Below are 20,830 nucleotides of genomic sequence, written 5' to 3' on the forward strand. Positions count from 1 at the left end.
TTTTTAGTTTTTCGCCGGGCGTCGCAATGCTATTTGAATAAACCTTTTGCCCGTTTGCGTTCTCGTCGGGGCCGGGCCGGGCCGGGGTGCGCTGCCCGCACTACCGCGCGCGCGGGGGCGACACCGAGCGCGCACCCGAGGCACCCCGAGCACACAGGCCACGGTGCAACCCGGGCGTTGTGCGCGCACCCCGGTGCGCCCGAGGTGCTGCGCGCGCACCCAGGTGAAATCGGTGTGCACCTCGGCCAGTGCGCGCTCGGTCGAGTCGCGCACGTTGGCCAAGGTGCACGGTGATGTTTCTTACTCTAAGGTTCCGCACCAGACGCCCGGGACAGGTGAGCGAAGCTGGGCGGGGCCGGGTGCGCGGCCGGGGCAGGTGCACGCAGCTGGAGAGAGCTTTGGAGCACACTTCGGAGCGCACCAATGATGCGCTCCATTCAAAAGTTTCCTGAAAAGGCAAAAAAAGTTGAGATTATAGAATTTCCCACTTGAGAGATTGTAAAAAAAAAAAATTTAAAATGAAGGAAACGCGGGTGCCAAGGTGTGCGCAGCCCAGCCAAGGTGTGCGCACCAAGGCGCCCACCCTGGCGAAGGTGCACGCAAGGTGCGCACCCGAGGCAAACCGGACAATTAACCCAACTTTCGACTTCGCGCGCACCTTGGAGCGCACTTCGGAGCGCTCCTTGGTGCGCACCAATCTTGGGCACCTCGGAGTGCACCATGGCGCCCACCAAGGTGCGCACCCGGGGCAAACCGAGCTCCGACTTCGTGCGCACCTTGGAGCGCACGAAAGGTGCGCACCATGGCGCCCACCAAGGTGCGCAGCCCAGCCAAGGCGTGCGCATCAAGGTGCGCACCCTGGCGAAGGTGCGCACCCGGGGCAAACCGAGCTCCGACTTCGTGCGCACCTTGGAGCGCACAAAAGGTGCGCAACCCAGCCAAGGTGTGCGCACCCCGGTCAAACCGAGCTCCGAATCGTGCGCACCAGAGGTGCACGCCATCGTGCGCACCTTGGAGCACACTTCGGAGCCCTCCTTGGTGCGCGCCGATGTTGCGCACCTCGGAGCGCACCCGGGGAAAACAATGCAATTAACCCGACTTTCGACTTCGTGGGCACCTCGGAGCGCTCTCGGGTTCGCACCTCGGAGCACACCGAGGTGCGCACCTTTGATGCGCTGCCTTCACCAATTTCCAGAAAAGGCAAGAAAACATTGAGAAGGTGTGCGCACCGAGGTGCCCACCCTGGCGAAGGTGCACGCGAGGTGCGCACCCGGGGCAAACCGGGCTCCGACTTCGTGCACGCCGCACCTTGGAGCACACTTCGGAGCGCTCCTTGGTGCGCACCAGGGCGCGCAACCCAGCCGAGGTGCCCACCCCGGCGAAGGTGCACGCGAGGTGCGCACCCGGGGCAAACCGGGCTCCGACTTCGTGCACGCCATGGTGCCCACCGCGGCGAAGGTGCACGCGAGGTGCGCACCCGGGGCAAACCGGGCTCCGACTTCGTGCACGCCGCACCTTGGAGCACACTTCGGAGCGCTCCTTGGTGCGCACCATGGTGCCCACCAGGGCGCGCAACCCCGCCGAAGGTGCACGCGAGGTGCGCACCCGGGGCAAACCGGGCTCCGACTTCGTGCACGCCGCACCTTGGAGCACACTTCGGAGCGCTCCTTGGTGCGCACCATGGTGCCCACCAGGGCGCGCAACCCCGCCGAAGGTGCACGCGAGGTGCGCACCCGGGGCAAACCGGGCTCCGACTTCGTGCACGCCATGGTGCGCACCGCGGCGAAGGTGCGCACCCGGGGCAAACCGGGCTCCGACTTCGTGCACGCCGCACCTTGGAGCACACTTCGGAGCGCTCCTTGGTGCGCACCAGGGCGCGCAACCCAGCCGAGGTGCCCACCCCGGCGAAGGTGCACGCGAGGTGCGTACCCGGGGCAAACCGGGCTCCGACTTCGTGCACGCCGCACCTTGGAGCACACTTCGGAGCGCTCCTTGGTGCGCACCATGGTGCCCACCAGGCCGCGCAACCCAGCCAAGGTGTGCGCACCAAGGTGCACGCGAGGTGCGCACCCGGGGCAAACCGGGGTCCGACTTCGTGCACGCCGCACCTTGGAGCACACATCGGGGCGCTCCCGGGTTCGCACCGGCGTTGCGCACCGTGGTGGGCACCTCGGAGCACACCAAGGTGGGCAGCGAGGTGCGCACCTTTGATGCGATGCCTTCACTAATTTCCATAAAAGGCAAAAAAAAAACGAGATTTTAAAATTTCCGTTTTGAAAGATAGTGAGAAAAAGGGAATGCTGGTGCCATCTTGAGCCCGCCCTGGTGCGCAGCCCAGCCAAGGTGTGCGCACCAAGGTGCCCACCCTGGCGAAGGTGCGCGCCCGGGCAATTAATCCAACTTCCAACTTCGCGCGCGCCAGGGTGGGAGCGCACCCAACAACCGGGCCTGGGAAGAGCCAATGCGAGAAACCCCACCAAACGCTCTGACAAAAAAAGAGGGGGCGCTCCAGTAACCCCGCTTCGGAGCGCACCCTGGGCAAACCCAGCCAAGGTGCCCACCCCGGCCAAGGTGCAGGCGAGGTGCGCACCCGGGGCAAACCGGGCTCCGACAACGTGCACGCCGCACCTTGGAGCACACTTCGTAGCGCTCCCGGGTGCGCACCTCAGAGCACACCAAGGTGGGCAGTGAGGTGCGCACCTTTGATGCGCTGCCTTCACTAATTTCCAGAAAAGGCAAAAAAAAAAGGAGATTTTAAAATTTCCGTTTTGAAAGATAGTGAAAAAAACGGAACGCGCGTGCCATCTTGAGCCCGCCCTGGTGCGCAGCCCAGGTAAGGTGCCCACCCTGGCAAAGGTGCGCACCCGGGCAATTAACCCTACTTCCGACTTCGTGCGCGCCAGGGTGGCAACCGGGCCTCGGAAGAGCCAATGCGAGAAACCCCACCAAACGCTCCGACAAAAAAAGAGGCGGCGCTCCAATAACCCCGCTTCGGAGCGCAGCCGGGGCAAACCCAGCCAAGGTGCCCACCCCGACGAAGGTGCACGCGAGGTGCGCACCCGGGGCAAACCGGGCTCCGACAACGTGCACGCAGCACCTTGGAGCACACTTCGAAGCACTCCCGGGTGCCCACCGGCGTTGCGCACCGTGGTGGGCAGCGAGGTGCGCACCTTTGATGCGCTGCCTTCACTAATTTCCAGAAAAAGGCAAAAAAAAATGAGATTTTAAAATTTCCGTTTTGAAAGATAGTGAAAAAAAAGGAACGCGGGTGCCATCTTGAGCCCGCCCTGGTGCGCAGCCCAGGCAAGGCATGCGCACCAAGGTGCCCACCCGAGGTGCACACCCGGGGCAAACCGGGCTCCGACTTCGTGCAGGCCGCACCTTGGAGCACACTTCGGAGCGCTCCTTGGTGCGCACCATGGTGCCCACCAGGGCGCGCAACCCAGCCAAGGTCTGCACACCAAGGTGCCCACCCCGGCGAAGGTGCACGCGAGGTGCGCACCCGGGGCAAACCGGGCTCCGACTTTGTGCACGCCATGGTGCCCACCGCGGCGAAGGTGCACGCGAGGTGCGCACCCGGGGCAAACCGGGCTCCGACTTCGTGCACGCCGCACCTTGGAGCACACTTCGGAGCGCTCCTTGGTGCGCACCATGGTGCCCACCAGGGCGCGCAACCCAGCCAAGGTGTGCGCACCAAGGTGCACGCGAGGTGCGCACCCGGGGCAAACCGGGGTCCGACTTCGTGCACGCCGCACCTTGGAGCACACATCGGAGCGCTCCCAGGTTCGCACCAGCGTTGCGCACCTTTGATGCGCTGCCTTCACTAATTTCCAGAAAAGGCAAAAAAAAACGAGATTTTAAAATTTCCGTTCTGAAAGATAGTGAAAAAAACGGAACGCGGGTGCCATCTTGAGCCCTTCCTGGTGCGCAGCCCAGGCAAGTTGTGCGCACCAAGGTGCCCACCCTGGCGGAGGTGCGCGCCCGGGGCAATCCGGGCTCCGACTTCGTGCACTGCATGGTGCCCACCAAGGCGCGCAACCCAGCCAAGGTGCCCACCGCAGCGAAGGTGCACGCGAGGTGCGCACCCGAGGTGCACACCCGGGGCAAACCGGGCTCCGACTTCGTGCACGCCGCACCTTGGAGCACACTTCAGAGCGCTCCTTGGTGCGCACCAGGGCGCGCAACCCAGCCGAGGTGCCCACCCCGGCGAAGGTGCACGCGAGGTGCGCACCCGGGGCAAACCGGGCTCCGACTTCGTGCACGCCATGGTGCCCACCGCGGCGAAGGTGCGCACCCGGGGCAAACCGGGCTCCGACTTCGTGCACGCCGCACCTTGGAGCACACTTCGGAGCGCTCCTTGGTGCGCACCATGGTGCCCACCAGGCCGCGCAACCCAGCCAAGGTGTGCGCACCAAGGTGCACGCGAGGTGCGCACCCGGGGCAAACCGGGGTCCGACTTCGTGCACGCCGCACCTTGGAGCACACATCGGGGCGCTCCCGGGTTCGCACCGGCGTTGCGCACCGTGGTGGGCACCTCGGAGCACACCAAGGTGGGCAGCGAGGTGCGCACCTTTGATGCGATGCCTTCACTAATTTCCATAAAAGGCAAAAAAAAAACGAGATTTTAAAATTTCCGTTTTGAAAGATAGTGAGAAAAAGGGAATGCTGGTGCCATCTTGAGCCCGCCCTGGTGCGCAGCCCAGCCAAGGTTTGCGCACCAAGGTGCCCACCCTGGCGAAGGTGCGCGCCCGGGCAATTAACCCAACTTCCAACTTCGCGCGCGCCAGGGTGGGAGCGCACCCAACAACCGGGCCTGGGAAGAGCCAATGCGAGAAACCCCACCAAACTCTCTGACAAAAAAAGAGGGGGCGCTCCAGTAACCCCGCTTCGGAGCGCACCCTGGGCAAACCCAGCCAAGGTGCCCACCCCGGCCAAGGTGCAGGCGAGGTGCGCACCCGGGGCAAACCGGGCTCCGACAACGTGCACGCCGCACCTTGGAGCACACTTCGTAGCGCTCCCGGGTGCGCACCTCAGAGCACACCAAGGTGGGCAGCGAGGTGCGCACCTTTGATGCGCTGCCTTCACTAATTTCCAGAAAAGGCAAAAAAAAAAGGAGATTTTAAAATTTCCGTTTTGAAAGATAGTGAAAAAAACGGAACGCGCGTGCCATCTTGAGCCCGCCCTGGTGCGCAGCCCAGGTAAGGTGCCACCCTGGCAAAGGTGCGCACCCGGGCAATTAACCCTACTTCCGACTTCGTGCGCGCCAGGGTGGCAACCGGGCCTCGGAAGAGCCAATGCGAGAAACCCCACCAAACGCTCCGACAAAAAAAGAGGCGGCGCTCCAATAACCCCGCTTCGGAGCGCAGCCGGGGCAAACCAAGCCAAGGTGCCCACCCCGACGAAGGTGCACGCGAGGTGCGCACCCGGGGCAAACCGGGCTCCGACAACGTGCACGCAGCACCTTGGAGCACACTTCGAAGCACTCCCGGGTGCCCACCGGCGTTGCGCACCGTGGTGGGCAGCGAGGTGCGCACCTTTGATGCGCTGCCTTCACTAATTTCCAGAAAAAGGCAAAAAAAAATGAGATTTTAAAATTTCCGTTTTGAAAGATAGTGAAAAAAAAGGAACGCGGGTGCCATCTTGAGCCCGCCCTGGTGCGCAGCCCAGGCAAGGCATGCGCACCAAGGTGCCCACCCGAGGTGCACACCCGGGGCAAACCGGGCTCCGACTTCGTGCAGGCCGCACCTTGGAGCACACTTCGGAGCGCTCCTTGGTGCGCACCATGGTGCCCACCAGGGCGCACCCGAGGCAAACCGGGCTCCGACTTCGTGCACGCCGCACCTTGGAGCACACATCGGAGCGCTCCCAGGTTCGCACCAGCGTTGCGCACCTTTGATGCGCTGCCTTCACTAATTTCCAGAAAAGGCAAAAAAAAACGATATTTTAAAATTTCCGTTCTGAAAGATAGTGAAAAAAACGGAACGCGGGTGCCATCTTGAGCCCTTCCTGATGCGCAGCCCAGGCAAGTTGTGCGCACCAAGGTGCCCACCCTGGCGGAGGTGCGCGCCCGGGGCAAACCGGGCTCCGACTTCGTGCACTGCATGGTGCCCACCAAGGCGCGCAACCCAGCCAAGGTGCCCACCGCAGCGAAGGTGCACGCGAGGTGCGCACCCGAGGTGCACACCCGGGGCAAACCGGGCTCCGACTTCGTGCACGCCGCACCTTGGAGCACACTTCAGAGCGCTCCTTGGTACGCACCAGGGCGCGCAACCCAGCCAAGGTGCTCACCCCGGCGAAGGTGCACGCGAGGTGCGCACCCGGGGCAAACCGGGCTCGGACTTCGTGCACGCCGCACCTTGGAGCACACATCGGAGCGCTCCCGGGTTCGCACCAGCATTGCGCACCTTTGATGCGCTGCCTTCACTAATTTCCAGAAAAGGCAAAAAAAAGAAAAAAATGAGATTTTAAAATTTCCGTTTTGAAAGATAGTGAAAAAAACGGAACGCGGGTGCCATCTTGAGCCCGCCCTGGTGTGCAGCCCAGGCAAGTTGTGCGCACCAAGGCACCCACCCTGGCCAAGGTGGGTCACGGGGTGGGTCCTAGGGTGGGTAACGGGGTGGGTACTAAGGTGCGTGCCAAGGTGGGTCATAGGGTGGGTGCCAAGGTGGGCACCAGGGTGGGTGTGCACCAACCCTAGCCAGGGTAGGTCACGGGGTGGTTGTCGGGGTGGGCGTCAAGGAGCCAAGGTGGGTGGCAAGTAGCCAAGTTGCGTGCCAAGGTGGGTGTCGGGGTGGGTGCCAAGGATCCAAGGTGGGTGCCAAGGAACCAAGGTGGGTGTCTGGGTGGGTGCCGAGGTGGGAGCCAGGGTGGGTCCCAAGGTGAGTGCAAAGGTGGGTGCCAGGGTCAAGGTGAGTGCCAATGTGGGTTCCAAGGTGCCAGGGTCAGGGTGAGTGCCAATGTGGGTTCAAAGGTGCTAAGTTGGGTGCGAGGTTGGGTGCGAGGGTGGGTGGGTGCCAAGGTGTGCTAGGTGGAAGCCCGGGTGGGTCGGCATCCCATGGGTGTCGAGTTGGGTGCCTGATGGGTGCTTCTTGTCAAGTTTTAGTCGTCGGGACTCATTTCGAGCCTTAGAGGTCGTTTCTTGTCCGGTTGCCCTGTCTTCGACCTGGGAACCCAATTTTGGTCCTCGGGTCCCATTTTTTTTTGTCTCGCATCCCACTTTTGGCCTGTGGCCTTTTCGGGGTCGATTCTCGTTTTGGGCATCAGAGCATGTTTCTTCTCCTAAAACCCAATATTTGTTTATTAAGTCTCGGAACACATTTTTGTTCTCGTGGACCCATCATGGGTCTTGGAACGCATTTGTGGTCCTTGGGTCCCATTTTGCATCCCGAAACTTGTGTTTTGGTGCTTGATCCCTATTTTGGGTGCCCACCTTGCACCAAGTGCGCACCCGGGGCAAACCGAGCGCCTTGGTGCACCGGGGCAAGATCGAGCGTGCACCCGAGGCGCCCCGAACATGCACCAAGGTGCACTCGGCCCACATGTGAGCGCAGGTCGTTGCGCCCGAGGTGGTGTGTGGGCACCGCGTTGCAGACGGGACACTGCACGCACACGACGCCCCCTACAGGTGCACGCACGTAGGCCGGGCCGGGTGCACACCCGACGCCCTAGCAAGGTGCGCGCACCCGGGCAGGGCTCACACTTGGCGAACGGGGCGCACTTCGCGAGGGAGGGTGTGCACCTCGACGGGGGTGGGTGGCCGGGGTGGATTCGCACGTGGGTCGCGGTTTGCTAAGTACACACTGCGACAAGCTCATAACGGGTGCGATCATACCAGCGTTAGTGCACCGGATCCCATCAGAACTCCGCAGTTAAGCGCGCTTGGGCCGGAGTAGTACTGGGATGGGTGACCTCCCGGGAAGTCCCGGTGTTGCACCCTTTTTTAGTTTTTCGCCGGGCATCGCAATGCTATTTGAATAAACCTTTTGCCCGTTTGCGTTCTCGTCGGGGCCGGGCCGGGCCGGGGTGCGCTGCCCGCACTACCGCGCGCGCGGGGGCGACACCGAGCGCGCACCCGAGGCGCCCCGAGCACACAGGCCACGGTGCAACCCGGGCGTTGTGCGCGCACCCCGGTGCGCCCGAGGTGCTGCGCGCGCACCCAGGTGAAATCGGTGTGCACCTCGGCCAGTGCGCGCTCGGTCGAGTCGCGCACGTTGGCCAAGGTGCACGGTGATGTTTCTTACTCTAAGGTTCCGCACCAGACGCCCGGGACAGGTGAGCGAAGCTGGGCGGGGCCGGGTGCGCGGCCGGGGCAGGTGCACGCAGCTGGAGAGAGCTTTGGAGCACACTTCGGAGCGCACCAATGATGCGCTCCATTCAAAAGTTTCCTGAAAAGGCAAAAAAAGTTGAGATTATAGAATTTCCCACTTGAGAGATTGTAAAAAAAAAAAATTTAAAATGAAGGAAACGCGGGTGCCAAGGTGTGCGCAGCCCAGCCAAGGTGTGCGCACCAAGGCGCCCACCCTGGCGAAGGTGCACGCAAGGTGCGCACCCGAGGCAAACCGGACAATTAACCCAACTTTCGACTTCGCGCGCACCTTGGAGCGCACTTCGGAGCGCTCCTTGGTGCGCACCAATCTTGGGCACCTCGGAGTGCACCATGGCGCCCACCAAGGTGCGCACCCGGGGCAAACCGAGCTCCGACTTCGTGCGCACCTTGGAGCGCACGAAAGGTGCGCACCATGGCGCCCACCAAGGTGCGCAGCCCAGCCAAGGCGTGCGCATCAAGGTGCGCACCCTGGCGAAGGTGCGCACCCGGGGCAAACCGAGCTCCGACTTCGTGCGCACCTTGGAGCGCACAAAAGGTGCGCAACCCAGCCAAGGTGTGCGCACCCCGGTCAAACCGAGCTCCGAATCGTGCGCACCAGAGGTGCACGCCATCGTGCGCACCTTGGAGCACACTTCGGAGCCCTCCTTGGTGCGCGCCGATGTTGCGCACCTCGGAGCGCACCCGGGGAAAACAATGCAATTAACCCGACTTTCGACTTCGTGGGCACCTCGGAGCGCTCTCGGGTTCGCACCTCGGAGCACACCGAGGTGCGCACCTTTGATGCGCTGCCTTCACCAATTTCCAGAAAAGGCAAGAAAACATTGAGAAGGTGTGCGCACCGAGGTGCCCACCCTGGCGAAGGTGCACGCGAGGTGCGCACCCGGGGCAAACCGGGCTCCGACTTCGTGCACGCCGCACCTTGGAGCACACTTCGGAGCGCTCCTTGGTGCGCACCAGGGCGCGCAACCCAGCCGAGGTGCCCACCCCGGCGAAGGTGCACGCGAGGTGCGCACCCGGGGCAAACCGGGCTCCGACTTCGTGCACGCCATGGTGCCCACCGCGGCGAAGGTGCACGCGAGGTGCGCACCCGGGGCAAACCGGGCTCCGACTTCGTGCACGCCGCACCTTGGAGCACACTTCGGAGCGCTCCTTGGTGCGCACCATGGTGCCCACCAGGGCGCGCAACCCCGCCGAAGGTGCACGCGAGGTGCGCACCCGGGGCAAACCGGGCTCCGACTTCGTGCACGCCGCACCTTGGAGCACACTTCGGAGCGCTCCTTGGTGCGCACCATGGTGCCCACCAGGGCGCGCAACCCCGCCGAAGGTGCACGCGAGGTGCGCACCCGGGGCAAACCGGGCTCCGACTTCGTGCACGCCGCACCTTGGAGCACACTTCGGAGCGCTCCTTGGTGCGCACCAGGGCGCGCAACCCAGCCGAGGTGCCCACCCCGGCGAAGGTGCACGCGAGGTGCGTACCCGGGGCAAACCGGGCTCCGACTTCGTGCACGCCGCACCTTGGAGCACACTTCGGAGCGCTCCTTGGTGCGCACCATGGTGCCCACCAGGCCGCGCAACCCAGCCAAGGTGTGCGCACCAAGGTGCACGCGAGGTGCGCACCCGGGGCAAACCGGGGTCCGACTTCGTGCACGCCGCACCTTGGAGCACACATCGGGGCGCTCCCGGGTTCGCACCGGCGTTGCGCACCGTGGTGGGCACCTCGGAGCACACCAAGGTGGGCAGCGAGGTGCGCACCTTTGATGCGATGCCTTCACTAATTTCCATAAAAGGCAAAAAAAAAACGAGATTTTAAAATTTCCGTTTTGAAAGATAGTGAGAAAAAGGGAATGCTGGTGCCATCTTGAGCCCGCCCTGGTGCGCAGCCCAGCCAAGGTGTGCGCACCAAGGTGCCCACCCTGGCGAAGGTGCGCGCCCGGGCAATTAACCCAACTTCCAACTTCGCGCGCGCCAGGGTGGGAGCGCACCCAACAACCGGGCCTGGGAAGAGCCAATGCGAGAAACCCCACCAAACGCTCTGACAAAAAAAGAGGGGGCGCTCCAGTAACCCCGCTTCGGAGCGCACCCTGGGCAAACCCAGCCAAGGTGCCCACCCCGGCCAAGGTGCAGGCGAGGTGCGCACCCGGGGCAAACCGGGCTCCGACAACGTGCACGCCGCACCTTGGAGCACACTTCGTAGCGCTCCCGGGTGCGCACCTCAGAGCACACCAAGGTGGGCAGCGAGGTGCGCACCTTTGATGCGCTGCCTTCACTAATTTCCAGAAAAGGCAAAAAAAAAAGGAGATTTTAAAATTTCCGTTTTGAAAGATAGTGAAAAAAACGGAACGCGCGTGCCATCTTGAGCCCGCCCTGGTGCGCAGCCCAGGTAAGGTGCCCACCCTGGCAAAGGTGCGCACCCGGGCAATTAACCCTACTTCCGACTTCGTGCGCGCCAGGGTGGCAACCGGGCCTCGGAAGAGCCAATGCGAGAAACCCCACCAAACGCTCCGACAAAAAAAGAGGCGGCGCTCCAATAACCCCGCTTCGGAGCGCAGCCGGGGCAAACCCAGCCAAGGTGCCCACCCCGACGAAGGTGCACGCGAGGTGCGCACCCGGGGCAAACCGGGCTCCGACAACGTGCACGCAGCACCTTGGAGCACACTTCGAAGCACTCCCGGGTGCCCACCGGCGTTGCGCACCGTGGTGGGCAGCGAGGTGCGCACCTTTGATGCGCTGCCTTCACTAATTTCCAGAAAAAGGCAAAAAAAAATGAGATTTTAAAATTTCCGTTTTGAAAGATAGTGAAAAAAAAGGAACGCGGGTGCCATCTTGAGCCCGCCCTGGTGCGCAGCCCAGGCAAGGCATGCGCACCAAGGTGCCCACCCGAGGTGCACACCCGGGGCAAACCGGGCTCCGACTTCGTGCAGGCCGCACCTTGGAGCACACTTCGGAGCGCTCCTTGGTGCGCACCATGGTGCCCACCAGGGCGCGCAACCCAGCCAAGGTCTGCACACCAAGGTGCCCACCCCGGCGAAGGTGCACGCGAGGTGCGCACCCGGGGCAAACCGGGCTCCGACTTCGTGCACGCCATGGTGCCCACCGCGGCGAAGGTGCACGCGAGGTGCGCACCCGGGGCAAACCGGGCTCCGACTTCGTGCACGCCGCACCTTGGAGCACACTTCGGAGCGCTCCTTGGTGCGCACCATGGTGCCCACCAGGGCGCGCAACCCAGCCAAGGTGTGCGCACCAAGGTGCACGCGAGGTGCGCACCCGGGGCAAACCGGGGTCCGACTTCGTGCACGCCGCACCTTGGAGCACACATCGGAGCGCTCCCAGGTTCGCACCAGCGTTGCGCACCTTTGATGCGCTGCCTTCACTAATTTCCAGAAAAGGCAAAAAAAAACGAGATTTTAAAATTTCCGTTCTGAAAGATAGTGAAAAAAACGGAACGCGGGTGCCATCTTGAGCCCTTCCTGGTGCGCAGCCCAGGCAAGTTGTGCGCACCAAGGTGCCCACCCTGGCGGAGGTGCGCGCCCGGGGCAATCCGGGCTCCGACTTCGTGCACTGCATGGTGCCCACCAAGGCGCGCAACCCAGCCAAGGTGCCCACCGCAGCGAAGGTGCACGCGAGGTGCGCACCCGAGGTGCACACCCGGGGCAAACCGGGCTCCGACTTCGTGCACGCCGCACCTTGGAGCACACTTCAGAGCGCTCCTTGGTGCGCACCAGGGCGCGCAACCCAGCCGAGGTGCCCACCCCGGCGAAGGTGCACGCGAGGTGCGCACCCGGGGCAAACCGGGCTCCGACTTCGTGCACGCCATGGTGCCCACCGCGGCGAAGGTGCGCACCCGGGGCAAACCGGGCTCCGACTTCGTGCACGCCGCACCTTGGAGCACACTTCGGAGCGCTCCTTGGTGCGCACCATGGTGCCCACCAGGCCGCGCAACCCAGCCAAGGTGTGCGCACCAAGGTGCACGCGAGGTGCGCACCCGGGGCAAACCGGGGTCCGACTTCGTGCACGCCGCACCTTGGAGCACACATCGGGGCGCTCCCGGGTTCGCACCGGCGTTGCGCACCGTGGTGGGCACCTCGGAGCACACCAAGGTGGGCAGCGAGGTGCGCACCTTTGATGCGATGCCTTCACTAATTTCCATAAAAGGCAAAAAAAAAACGAGATTTTAAAATTTCCGTTTTGAAAGATAGTGAGAAAAAGGGAATGCTGGTGCCATCTTGAGCCCGCCCTGGTGCGCAGCCCAGCCAAGGTTTGCGCACCAAGGTGCCCACCCTGGCGAAGGTGCGCGCCCGGGCAATTAACCCAACTTCCAACTTCGCGCGCGCCAGGGTGGGAGCGCACCCAACAACCGGGCCTGGGAAGAGCCAATGCGAGAAACCCCACCAAACTCTCTGACAAAAAAAGAGGGGGCGCTCCAGTAACCCCGCTTCGGAGCGCACCCTGGGCAAACCCAGCCAAGGTGCCCACCCCGGCCAAGGTGCAGGCGAGGTGCGCACCCGGGGCAAACCGGGCTCCGACAACGTGCACGCCGCACCTTGGAGCACACTTCGTAGCGCTCCCGGGTGCGCACCTCAGAGCACACCAAGGTGGGCAGCGAGGTGCGCACCTTTGATGCGCTGCCTTCACTAATTTCCAGAAAAGGCAAAAAAAAAAGGAGATTTTAAAATTTCCGTTTTGAAAGATAGTGAAAAAAACGGAACGCGCGTGCCATCTTGAGCCCGCCCTGGTGCGCAGCCCAGGTAAGGTGCCACCCTGGCAAAGGTGCGCACCCGGGCAATTAACCCTACTTCCGACTTCGTGCGCGCCAGGGTGGCAACCGGGCCTCGGAAGAGCCAATGCGAGAAACCCCACCAAACGCTCCGACAAAAAAAGAGGCGGCGCTCCAATAACCCCGCTTCGGAGCGCAGCCGGGGCAAACCAAGCCAAGGTGCCCACCCCGACGAAGGTGCACGCGAGGTGCGCACCCGGGGCAAACCGGGCTCCGACAACGTGCACGCAGCACCTTGGAGCACACTTCGAAGCACTCCCGGGTGCCCACCGGCGTTGCGCACCGTGGTGGGCAGCGAGGTGCGCACCTTTGATGCGCTGCCTTCACTAATTTCCAGAAAAAGGCAAAAAAAAATGAGATTTTAAAATTTCCGTTTTGAAAGATAGTGAAAAAAAAGGAACGCGGGTGCCATCTTGAGCCCGCCCTGGTGCGCAGCCCAGGCAAGGCATGCGCACCAAGGTGCCCACCCGAGGTGCACACCCGGGGCAAACCGGGCTCCGACTTCGTGCAGGCCGCACCTTGGAGCACACTTCGGAGCGCTCCTTGGTGCGCACCATGGTGCCCACCAGGGCGCACCCGAGGCAAACCGGGCTCCGACTTCGTGCACGCCGCACCTTGGAGCACACATCGGAGCGCTCCCAGGTTCGCACCAGCGTTGCGCACCTTTGATGCGCTGCCTTCACTAATTTCCAGAAAAGGCAAAAAAAAACGATATTTTAAAATTTCCGTTCTGAAAGATAGTGAAAAAAACGGAACGCGGGTGCCATCTTGAGCCCTTCCTGATGCGCAGCCCAGGCAAGTTGTGCGCACCAAGGTGCCCACCCTGGCGGAGGTGCGCGCCCGGGGCAAACCGGGCTCCGACTTCGTGCACTGCATGGTGCCCACCAAGGCGCGCAACCCAGCCAAGGTGCCCACCGCAGCGAAGGTGCACGCGAGGTGCGCACCCGAGGTGCACACCCGGGGCAAACCGGGCTCCGACTTCGTGCACGCCGCACCTTGGAGCACACTTCAGAGCGCTCCTTGGTACGCACCAGGGCGCGCAACCCAGCCAAGGTGCTCACCCCGGCGAAGGTGCACGCGAGGTGCGCACCCGGGGCAAACCGGGCTCGGACTTCGTGCACGCCGCACCTTGGAGCACACATCGGAGCGCTCCCGGGTTCGCACCAGCATTGCGCACCTTTGATGCGCTGCCTTCACTAATTTCCAGAAAAGGCAAAAAAAAGAAAAAAATGAGATTTTAAAATTTCCGTTTTGAAAGATAGTGAAAAAAACGGAACGCGGGTGCCATCTTGAGCCCGCCCTGGTGTGCAGCCCAGGCAAGTTGTGCGCACCAAGGCACCCACCCTGGCCAAGGTGGGTCACGGGGTGGGTCCTAGGGTGGGTAACGGGGTGGGTACTAAGGTGCGTGCCAAGGTGGGTCATAGGGTGGGTGCCAAGGTGGGCACCAGGGTGGGTGTGCACCAACCCTAGCCAGGGTAGGTCACGGGGTGGTTGTCGGGGTGGGCGTCAAGGAGCCAAGGTGGGTGGCAAGTAGCCAAGTTGCGTGCCAAGGTGGGTGTCGGGGTGGGTGCCAAGGATCCAAGGTGGGTGCCAAGGAACCAAGGTGGGTGTCTGGGTGGGTGCCGAGGTGGGAGCCAGGGTGGGTCCCAAGGTGAGTGCAAAGGTGGGTGCCAGGGTCAAGGTGAGTGCCAATGTGGGTTCCAAGGTGCCAGGGTCAGGGTGAGTGCCAATGTGGGTTCAAAGGTGCTAAGTTGGGTGCGAGGTTGGGTGCGAGGGTGGGTGGGTGCCAAGGTGTGCTAGGTGGAAGCCCGGGTGGGTCGGCATCCCATGGGTGTCGAGTTGGGTGCCTGATGGGTGCTTCTTGTCAAGTTTTAGTCGTCGGGACTCATTTCGAGCCTTAGAGGTCGTTTCTTGTCCGGTTGCCCTGTCTTCGACCTGGGAACCCAATTTTGGTCCTCGGGTCCCATTTTTTTTTGTCTCGCATCCCACTTTTGGCCTGTGGCCTTTTCGGGGTCGATTCTCGTTTTGGGCATCAGAGCATGTTTCTTCTCCTAAAACCCAATATTTGTTTATTAAGTCTCGGAACACATTTTTGTTCTCGTGGACCCATCATGGGTCTTGGAACGCATTTGTGGTCCTTGGGTCCCATTTTGCATCCCGAAACTTGTGTTTTGGTGCTTGATCCCTATTTTGGGTGCCCACCTTGCACCAAGTGCGCACCCGGGGCAAACCGAGCGCCTTGGTGCACCGGGGCAAGATCGAGCGTGCACCCGAGGCGCCCCGAACATGCACCAAGGTGCACTCGGCCCACATGTGAGCGCAGGTCGTTGCGCCCGAGGTGGTGTGTGGGCACCGCGTTGCAGACGGGACACTGCACGCACACGACGCCCCCTACAGGTGCACGCACGTAGGCCGGGCCGGGTGCACACCCGACGCCCTAGCAAGGTGCGCGCACCCGGGCAGGGCTCACACTTGGCGAACGGGGCGCACTTCGCGAGGGAGGGTGTGCACCTCGACGGGGGTGGGTGGCCGGGGTGGATTCGCACGTGGGTCGCGGTTTGCTAAGTACACACTGCGACAAGCTCATAACGGGTGCGATCATACCAGCGTTAGTGCACCGGATCCCATCAGAACTCCGCAGTTAAGCGCGCTTGGGCCGGAGTAGTACTGGGATGGGTGACCTCCCGGGAAGTCCCGGTGTTGCACCCTTTTTTAGTTTTTCGCCGGGCATCGCAATGCTATTTGAATAAACCTTTTGCCCGTTTGCGTTCTCGTCGGGGCCGGGCCGGGCCGGGGTGCGCTGCCCGCACTACCGCTCGCGCGCGGGGGCGACACCGAGCGCGCACCCGAGGCGCCCCGAGCACACAGGCCACGGTGCAACCCGGGCGTTGTGCGCGCACCCCGGTGCGCCCGAGGTGCTGCGCGCGCACCCAGGTGAAATCGGTGTGCACCTCGGCCAGTGCGCGCTCGGTCGAGTCGCGCACGTTGGCCAAGGTGCACGGTGATGTTTCTTACTCTAAGGTTCCGCACCAGACGCCCGGGACAGGTGAGCGAAGCTGGGCGGGGCCGGGTGCGCGGCCGGGGCAGGTGCACGCAGCTGGAGAGAGCTTTGGAGCACACTTCGGAGCGCACCAATGATGCGCTCCATTCAAAAGTTTCCTGAAAAGGCAAAAAAAGTTGAGATTATAGAATTTCCCACTTGAGAGATTGTAAAAAAAAAAAATTTAAAATGAAGGAAACGCGGGTGCCAAGGTGTGCGCAGCCCAGCCAAGGTGTGCGCACCAAGGCGCCCACCCTGGCGAAGGTGCACGCAAGGTGCGCACCCGAGGCAAACCGGACAATTAACCCAACTTTCGACTTCGCGCGCACCTTGGAGCGCACTTCGGAGCGCTCCTTGGTGCGCACCAATCTTGGGCACCTCGGAGTGCACCATGGCGCCCACCAAGGTGCGCACCCGGGGCAAACCGAGCTCCGACTTCGTGCGCACCTTGGAGCGCACGAAAGGTGCGCACCATGGCGCCCACCAAGGTGCGCAGCCCAGCCAAGGCGTGCGCATCAAGGTGCGCACCCTGGCGAAGGTGCGCACCCGGGGCAAACCGAGCTCCGACTTCGTGCGCACCTTGGAGCGCACAAAAGGTGCGCAACCCAGCCAAGGTGTGCGCACCCCGGTCAAACCGAGCTCCGAATCGTGCGCACCAGAGGTGCACGCCATCGTGCGCACCTTGGAGCACACTTCGGAGCCCTCCTTGGTGCGCGCCGATGTTGCGCACCTCGGAGCGCACCCGGGGAAAACAATGCAATTAACCCGACTTTCGACTTCGTGGGCACCTCGGAGCGCTCTCGGGTTCGCACCTCGGAGCACACCGAGGTGCGCACCTTTGATGCGCTGCCTTCACCAATTTCCAGAAAAGGCAAGAAAACATTGAGAAGGTGTGCGCACCGAGGTGCCCACCCTGGCGAAGGTGCACGCGAGGTGCGCACCCGGGGCAAACCGGGCTCCGACTTCGTGCACGCCGCACCTTGGAGCACACTTCGGAGCGCTCCTTGGTGCGCACCAGGGCGCGCAACCCAGCCGAGGTGCCCACCCCGGCGAAGGTGCACGCGAGGTGCGCACCCGGGGCAAACCGGGCTCCGACTTCGTGCACGCCATGGTGCCCACCGCGGCGAAGGTGCACGCGAGGTGCGCACCCGGGGCAAACCGGGCTCCGACTTCGTGCACGCCGCACCTTGGAGCACACTTCGGAGCGCTCCTTGGTGCGCACCATGGTGCCCACCAGGGCGCGCAACCCCGCCGAAGGTGCACGCGAGGTGCGCACCCGGGGCAAACCGGGCTCCGACTTCGTGCACGCCGCACCTTGGAGCACACTTCGGAGCGCTCCTTGGTGCGCACCATGGTGCCCACCAGGGCGCGCAACCCCGCCGAAGGTGCACGCGAGGTGCGCACCCGGGGCAAACCGGGCTCCGACTTCGTGCACGCCGCACCTTGGAGCACACTTCGGAGCGCTCCTTGGTGCGCACCAGGGCGCGCAACCCAGCCGAGGTGCCCACCCCGGCGAAGGTGCACGCGAGGTGCGTACCCGGGGCAAACCGGGCTCCGACTTCGTGCACGCCGCACCTTGGAGCACACTTCGGAGCGCTCCTTGGTGCGCACCATGGTGCCCACCAGGCCGCGCAACCCAGCCAAGGTGTGCGCACCAAGGTGCACGCGAGGTGCGCACCCGGGGCAAACCGGGGTCCGACTTCGTGCACGCCGCACCTTGGAGCACACATCGGGGCGCTCCCGGGTTCGCACCGGCGTTGCGCACCGTGGTGGGCACCTCGGAGCACACCAAGGTGGGCAGCGAGGTGCGCACCTTTGATGCGATGCCTTCACTAATTTCCATAAAAGGCAAAAAAAAAACGAGATTTTAAAATTTCCGTTTTGAAAGATAGTGAGAAAAAGGGAATGCTGGTGCCATCTTGAGCCCGCCCTGGTGCGCAGCCCAGCCAAGGTGTGCGCACCAAGGTGCCCACCCTGGCGAAGGTGCGCGCCCGGGCAATTAACCCAACTTCCAACTTCGCGCGCGCCAGGGTGGGAGCGCACCCAACAACCGGGCCTGGGAAGAGCCAATGCGAGAAACCCCACCAAACGCTCTGACAAAAAAAGAGGGGGCGCTCCAGTAACCCCGCTTCGGAGCGCACCCTGGGCAAACCCAGCCAAGGTGCCCACCCCGGCCAAGGTGCAGGCGAGGTGCGCACCCGGGGCAAACCGGGCTCCGACAACGTGCACGCCGCACCTTGGAGCACACTTCGTAGCGCTCCCGGGTGCGCACCTCAGAGCACACCAAGGTGGGCAGCGAGGTGCGCACCTTTGATGCGCTGCCTTCACTAATTTCCAGAAAAGGCAAAAAAAAAAGGAGATTTTAAAATTTCCGTTTTGAAAGATAGTGAAAAAAACGGAACGCGCGTGCCATCTTGAGCCCGCCCTGGTGCGCAGCCCAGGTAAGGTGCCCACCCTGGCAAAGGTGCGCACCCGGGCAATTAACCCTACTTCCGACTTCGTGCGCGCCAGGGTGGCAACCGGGCCTCGGAAGAGCCAATGCGAGAAACCCCACCAAACGCTCCGACAAAAAAAGAGGCGGCGCTCCAATAACCCCGCTTCGGAGCGCAGCCGGGGCAAACCCAGCCAAGGTGCCCACCCCGACGAAGGTGCACGCGAGGTGCGCACCCGGGGCAAACCGGGCTCCGACAACGTGCACGCAGCACCTTGGAGCACACTTCGAAGCACTCCCGGGTGCCCACCGGCGTTGCGCACCGTGGTGGGCAGCGAGGTGCGCACCTTTGATGCGCTGCCTTCACTAATTTCCAGAAAAAGGCAAAAAAAAATGAGATTTTAAAATTTCCGTTTTGAAAGATAGTGAAAAAAAAGGAACGCGGGTGCCATCTTGAGCCCGCCCTGGTGCGCAGCCCAGGCAAGGCATGCGCACCAAGGTGCCCACCCGAGGTGCACACCCGGGGCAAACCGGGCTCCGACTTCGTGCAGGCCGCACCTTGGAGCACACTTCGGAGCGCTCCTTGGTGCGCACCATGGTGCCCACCAGGGCGCGCAACCCAGCCAAGGTCTGCACACCAAGGTGCCCACCCCGGCGAAGGTGCACGCGAGGTGCGCACCCGGGGCAAACCGGGCTCCGACTTCGTGCACGCCATGGTGCCCACCGCGGCGAAGGTGCACGCGAGGTGCGCACCCGGGGCAAACCGGGCTCCGACTTCGTGCACGCCGCACCTTGGAGCACACTTCGGAGCGCTCCTTGGTGCGCACCATGGTGCCCACCAGGGCGCGCAACCCAGCCAAGGTGTGCGCACCAAGGTGCACGCGAGGTGCGCACCCGGGGCAAACCGGGGTCCGACTTCGTGCACGCCGCACCTTGGAGCACACATCGGAGCGCTCCCAGGTTCGCACCAGCGTTGCGCACCTTTGATGCGCTGCCTTCACTAATTTCCAGAAAAGGCAAAAAAAAACGAGATTTTAAAATTTCCGTTCTGAAAGATAGTGAAAAAAACGGAACGCGGGTGCCATCTTGAGCCCTTCCTGGTGCGCAGCCCAGGCAAGTTGTGCGCACCAAGGTGCCCACCCTGGCGGAGGTGCGCGCCCGGGGCAATCCGGGCTCCGACTTCGTGCACTGCATGGTGCCCACCAAGGCGCGCAACCCAGCCAAGGTGCCCACCGCAGCGAAGGTGCACGCGAGGTGCGCACCCGAGGTGCACACCCGGGGCAAACCGGGCTCCGACTTCGTGCACGCCGCACCTTGGAGCACACTTCAGAGCGCTCCTTGGTGCGCACCAGGGCGCGCAACCCAACCAAGGTCTGCACACCAAGGTGCTCACCCCGGCGAAGGTGCACGCGAGGTGCGCACCCGGGGCAAACCGGGCTCGGACTTCGTGCACGCCGCACCTTGGAGCACACATCGGAGCGCTCCCGGGTTCGCACCAGCATTGCGCACCTTTGATGCGCTCCAATAACCCCACTTCGGAGCGCACCAGAAACCCCACTGGACGCTTGGGCAAAAATGTAATGCGCACCCGAAGCCCCTACCCAGAAATCCCCAGTTCGGACATGGGGAGCTGCAACGGTAAAAAGCCTCACTAAACTCTCGGACGGAAAGGTGGCTCGAGGGTAATGCCCGAAACCCCACTTCCACTTCCGCTCTTCGGAGCCCCGCCTAGCACTTGGACGAAAAAAATGCGGCACATGGGTTGCCGAGCTTGGCACCTGGATGAGAAACCCCTCTTCGGAGCCCCGCCCGGCACTTGGACAAAAAAAGTGCAGCCCCCGGATGAGAAACCCCTCTTCGAAGCCCCGCCCAACACTTGGACGGAAAAAATGCGGCCCAAGGGTTGCCCAGCTTGGCCCCTGGATGAGAAACCCCTCTTCGAAGCCCCGCCCAACACTTGGACAAAAAAAATGCGGCCCAAGGGTTTTGCCCAGCTCGGCCCCCGGATGAGAAACCCCTCTTCGGAGCCCCGCCCAGCACTTGGACGAAAAAAATGCGGCCCAAGGGTTGCCCCATCTTGGCACCCGGATGAGAAACCCCTCTTCAGAGCTTGGAAAACCCCACTCAGCCCTTTGACAGGAAGGCGGACCCAGGGTCGCATCATATTTTCATCCACACTTGGCATCCGGGGAAGAAAAGAGTGCGCCACAAACCGCGCTCAACCCTTGGGCAAAGGAAAGGGTCGCACCGTCGGCAACC

At 63.0% G+C, this 20,830-nt stretch overlaps 2 non-coding genes across 2 annotated transcripts; both read left to right on the forward strand.

The window, feature by feature from the left end:
- The first annotated feature begins 7,817 nt into the window (after positions 1-7,817).
- Positions 7,818-7,936, forward strand: LOC131872118 (5S ribosomal RNA). Its single transcript, XR_009370298.1, has one exon. It is a non-coding gene; the product is annotated as a 5S ribosomal RNA (ribosomal RNA).
- A 7,754-nt stretch (positions 7,937-15,690) lies between these two features.
- On the forward strand, positions 15,691-15,809 carry LOC131872119 (5S ribosomal RNA). The gene has a single exon (XR_009370299.1). It is a non-coding gene; the product is annotated as a 5S ribosomal RNA (ribosomal RNA).
- Positions 15,810-20,830: the final 5,021 nt, after the last annotated feature.

Source organism: Cryptomeria japonica, unplaced genomic scaffold, assembly GCF_030272615.1.
Source record: "Cryptomeria japonica unplaced genomic scaffold, Sugi_1.0 HiC_scaffold_519, whole genome shotgun sequence".
NCBI lineage: Eukaryota > Viridiplantae > Streptophyta > Pinopsida > Cupressales > Cupressaceae > Cryptomeria > Cryptomeria japonica.